Source organism: Quercus suber, unplaced genomic scaffold (genome assembly GCF_002906115.3).
Source record: "Quercus suber isolate HL8 unplaced genomic scaffold, Cork oak 2.0 scaffold_83, whole genome shotgun sequence".
NCBI lineage: Eukaryota > Viridiplantae > Streptophyta > Magnoliopsida > Fagales > Fagaceae > Quercus > Quercus suber.
The window spans coordinates 596336-601705 of NW_027069548.1; the positions used below are offsets into that span (position 1 = coordinate 596336).

The 5370-nt window shown below is 30.2% G+C and overlaps 1 long non-coding RNA gene across 1 annotated transcript; it reads right to left on the reverse strand.

Moving 5' to 3' along the window:
* Nucleotides 1–1215: 1215 nt before the first annotated feature.
* On the reverse strand, nucleotides 1216–2409 carry LOC136067738 (uncharacterized). The gene is made up of 2 exons (XR_010629144.1): nucleotides 2120–2409; nucleotides 1216–1890 (listed from the first exon to the last, which is right to left on the reverse strand). It is a non-coding gene; the product is annotated as an uncharacterized LOC136067738 (long non-coding RNA).
* Nucleotides 2410–5370: the final 2961 nt, after the last annotated feature.

A 5370-nucleotide genomic window follows, 5' to 3' on the forward strand; every position in this document is an offset into this window, starting at 1 on the left:
AGTAGGTTATTACGCTAAATAAACAGAAAATTTTGCACTAGCTGATATAAATGCTCTTAACATGCTTTACCCAAGTGTGTAAATCCAAACGTTTTTCATTGTAGCCAATTTGTAAAAGTTTTTATTCTCAAATATTTTCTCTCTCCTCTCTCTTTTCTCACATCACTCTCGAATTGATTTATTTATATTATTTGTCGGTATAGTTTATATTATTGTCTCGCTCGGCTCTTTTTTTTTTAGGAGATGAAAGTGTATTTTTTAGTTAAGTAGCCACATGACATAATTTTAAAAGGGGAATCGAAAGAACAATATATAAGGTACTGTACATAAGTTTTGTTCTTATTTTAATGAGTTGTATGTAAAAATAGAATCTGAGATGTTGGGTAAGTTATAAAATGGAATAGTAAAATAGATAAATTAGATTTTAAGGATGTAAAATGGATACATTTTTGCATCTCCGGATGCTAATGTTCTAAGTTATTAATGGTGAATAAAAAGGTTGTGTTACTAACGAATTCAAATTATAATCAACAACAATTTAACATCTAGACTTTGTTCATATAACAATTTAACACATAAGCTTTGTTGTAAAATTATTGTGAATACACTATGTCAGTAGCATATATATTACTCTACTCATGGTTTATATGAGCATGAATATAAACCCTACCACTTCCTTTACACTTCAACCTAATTTCTATGTTTTGATTTTGCAATAGTATTAATTGTTCTTCATTGTGTTACAAAATGAAGGATGTCTAAGTAGTTCATGATTATTTTGTAATTTGTACTACAATATATTGTTATTCTTGGTTAGTAAAAGATCCTGTCCCATATATATTTGTTTTGGAATTATTTAAATATATAGATAAATTTAAATGTTTTCTACTAACATTATGGTAACTTGAAAATATTCTAGTAACTCCGTTGGACCTGTTTTATAGCTTTCCTTCATCCATAGGCAACCTTGAATCCTTTTGTAAGCTTGTGCTCTCTTGTTCTTGCTATTTGCTCAAAAGAAAAAAATTCATGGACAAAATTAATTTTCATAGTATTTGATACTCATGTCACCAAAAAAAGCGGAAGATAATCTGACATGGAATTATATATGTAAGAAAATTGTCAACCAATTCATTTGCTTCTATCTGCCTTTATCTATTGCAAGACCTATTGTTTGTAATCACTTGGATTTGCTTTTAGCTTTCAATTGTGCTCTTCAACCAATCAACAAAAAGTTTATTCAAACAACAATAACTATCAACTCATAATTCTAACTGAGGTAGATGTATACAAATTCTTACTCACTTTTCACTAGCTACATCCAAAGTTTGATGCAACCCTGCACTAACAATGGAATTTTACTTTAGTCTTTAACTTACTATAAGGGTCTGTTTGGGATCTGCTTATTTTGCTGAAATTGAAAATTTTTTGTTGAAAATACTATAAATAAAGGTAAAAGTTAGCTGAAATAGTACAGTGAAACCCATAAATAATACTAAAAATAAGTTGAATAGTAAAATAAGTGCCCCTTTTTTTTGGGCGTTTTGCAAAAAGCTGAAGCAATATTTGCGTTTTGAGCCAAGGCAAATAACGCTCTGGGAACGCGCAAACTTTATGGAGCTGAGGAGGTCCATAAACAAAAAGGGAATGCGCGTTCTGGAAGCTATCCGTTGGCTCTTCCAAAAATTACCAAATTACCCTTGAAGGTCCATAAACATCAGTTCTCAGTCTGTGCTCTTCTCTGCTCTGCCGAAAGCCTTGAAGCTCACTCACGCTCATCTTTTCTTTGCTTTGCCCTCTTCGTGGTAAGTCATCCGTGCGCCTCATTCCTCTCCTCTCATCTCATCTCTCTGCTCTTCCCTCACCATTTTGCTACAAACACAGCACCACCTAACAAAATCAACACCACAATCAACCCAAAACACAATCAACAAAATCAACAATCAACCCACCGGTCTACCACCACAATCAACAAAACCCATTTCAAACCCAACTCAAAATCAACCCAAAACAAAATCAACTCAAAATCAAACCCAAAATCTACAGAAAATCAACACAAAATTTAACCCATTAACTGAAAACCCATAACCCAAACCCAAAATCAAAATCAAATACAAACCCAATGTTTCAATCATCTTCATCTTCATCATCATCATCATCTTCTCTCTTCCTCTCGGCTTTCAAATTGTCAAAAAAAAAAAAAAAGAGCTCAGCGGTGGAAGTGTGGAACGCTCTGGAGGAAGTGAAAGAGAAAAAGGAGAAAGAAAGAACAAAAAATGAAAAGTAAAGTGAAATGTTCTGGAGGGAAAAAAGGGGAAAAAGGGAAAAAGAAAAAAGAATAAAGAGAAGTGTACGAGTGTGGAGGTGTGTGGAGGAGAAAAAAAGAGGGGGAAAAAAAGAAAAAAAAAACGAAAGAAACAAATGTTATCACAGTATTTTCACAATTTTTTCACAAGAAATTTTAAGGAGTAGGTTATTATTAGCTAATATTGGTAAGAAAAAAATAATTTTTTTTTGAAAGAGAAAAAAATGATTTTAATAGTACGTTAAAAAATCAAAATCAATATCATTTTTTATCACAATATTTTCACAATACTTTCACAATAAATCTTAAAGGGTAGGTTATTATTAGCTAATATTGGTGAGAAAAAAATAATTTTTTTAAAAAGAGAAAAATTGATTTAAGTATATGAAGTAGTTGATTTAAGTATGAAATAAACTCACGTCCAAAAAAAAAAAATTATCTTATATATACATCGTCCTTTTTAGTAATTTATTCCTCAAACTGCCGCTTTTATAAGTGCTAACAAAACACTCAATTTTTTCAAAAAACACTTTTTAATAGCTTTTACCAAACACTCAGCTTTTTAAAAATGCACTTTTTCATTATGCACTTTTTGAAAACTCAACTTTTTCATTATGCACTTTTACAAAAAGCTGAACCAAACTCACCCTAAGTTGGTATCACCTTCAACTTTTAACTTTTAACTTTTAGATTTTAGTTTTTATGAATAACTTTTTAAAACTTTACTTTTTCATTTTTTTCTCACTTTTTCAAAAAATTTCAAGGTACAAGTATATTTTCAATAAAAAGCTAGATAAATTGTCCTAAGTGAACACTAAAACTAGTTTAGGGCTAGCTTAAAAGTTAGTTTTTTTTTTTAGATGTTATGTACAGTATTTTAAATTCTCATTTTTTTTTTTCACTTTTTGAAAGTAAAAATACAGTTTAACATATTTTTTATATAAAAAAAATAAAAAATTAAATAAGTTATTTCTAAACGGACACTAATAAAAATGCCGACACACTAATATTTAAAATTGTTCCAGTTCTATCCAAAATTTTAAGAAAAGACACCAAATTAAAAACGACAAAAAGACTTTTTGCTAATATTATCTTCTCCAATTCTAATAAAAATAGACGATATTTAGGAGCACACAAAACAAATTATGCTATTTCTAGAATCACTATACAATTCTAAATAAAGTTGACGGTCCTGATTATCTTATCACTATGATCCGATAGCAATAAGTGGGACCCTAATCTCCAAAAACTTTAAATCTCTTAAAAAAAAAAAACTTTAAATCTTAAATTCTTTATATACTCACGATCTTGCCCACACAAATAGTATCCCAAACAATATCCTATGATAAAACTTTGGCATTTTTTAGCTGTGGGGATGACAGAAAAGACAGGCTACGATTTAAAAATTGATTCGCATCCCCCAAAAATCTGTACTTGTTTGTTTTCGTGTTTCATTTTTTGCAATTTTAACCAGGGTTGAAAATCTTCTAAGTTTTAACAAATCTATAACTTTTAGAAATTGGTCTCCATCATGGTTGCAAACAAGATGAGCCGAATAGAATATTCAAAGTTTAACTTATTTTATTTTGAACACGAGTTGAGCACACGCTTTGTTTCACACTCTCTTTTCCAACTTTCTACCTTAACACGGCCGTCGATTGTCCCTATAGTTGTTGATCATCCCCTGTATTTGAGTCATCGTTAGTCGTCCTCCTTCATGGTCTCTACGAAGGGTCTAAAGCGATTATGGGGTTTGATTTGGAGGTCAATGAATATTTTGGTTTTGAGGTGGAGGTGGAGGTAGAGGTGGATTTTTAGTTTGATTTGGAGGTGGATTTTTCGGTTTCAATTTTGGGTGAGAATCTCAATGTTTGTTGAGAAAACAAAGGATAGCTAATGGGGAAAAATTTTATGAAAAAAATAATATAAATAATGAAAAATAATTATTTAAATAAAATATAATGTATAATGTATAATATATAATTTTATTTTAGGTTAATTTTAAAGAAGATGGAATAGATAACATGACGTAGCATTTTGGAAAATTATTTAGGTAATTTTTTTTTCTAAAATAGACATAAAATTTTGTATGAGCTAATGCGAATTCAATAACAATTAAAATTCAAGTCAGATTCCACATGTAACCTCAATTTCATGAATTCATTTTTTTCAAGTTAACATTTTCTATCCATTAAAGGATTTGATAAGTTTTTTTTTTTTTTTTTTAATTTTATTTAAAAAACATGTTACTAAAATGAGAATTATATATGTTCTGCTCCTATTTGTTCACTTATACTCCATTAATTACAATATGCATTTAATGGAATAGATAAAATAGAATAATAAGGGTGAAGCAATAGACTTCTAGACTTTTATCTCATTTTACTCTATATATTTATTATTTGTTTGTTTTGAAGTAAAATATTTTTCAAAAAATGTTTTCTCATTTTTCAAGTGTATGTTTGTAAGTAAAATATGATCAAACTTATAAATATTTTCCGTTGACTGTAAAATCATTGGTTCGGTGGGATGTGCAGCCGAAGCCACTGCTCTGATTACCGTCGCCAACAGTTTGACCATTGAAGACATTATTTCGATGATCAATGCTGGAGGTTGTTCCAGTGGTTGGAGACACTGTTTTCGGTCACCAGTGATGGCAATTCGGTTACTAGAGACACTGCTCCATCAACGATCACTTGCAGTTAGGTGCTAAAGCCACCGTTTCAGCAATTGGTCATCAGACCTCTAGCACCAACGGTTTAGCCACCAATTTTGGTGGTTTGTTTGTAAAATTTTTTTGGTTAAAATTTTTTTACAAACAAACCGCCAAATTTTTTTTACAAACGTACCTTGTAAATTTACGAACGTACCCTGTGAGGGTGCAGCCTGAAACAAAGTAGAAGTGGAGGACCAACTATACAATTTTTTTTGTTTTTGTTTTTTAGGAACAAATACAATTTATTTAACCTCACCCTTGTCTACCGACTTCCAAGCTCTATAGTTTCTCAAAAAAAAAAAAAAAAAAAAAAAAAAAAGACTTCCAAAGCTCTATTTATTGAACTCCA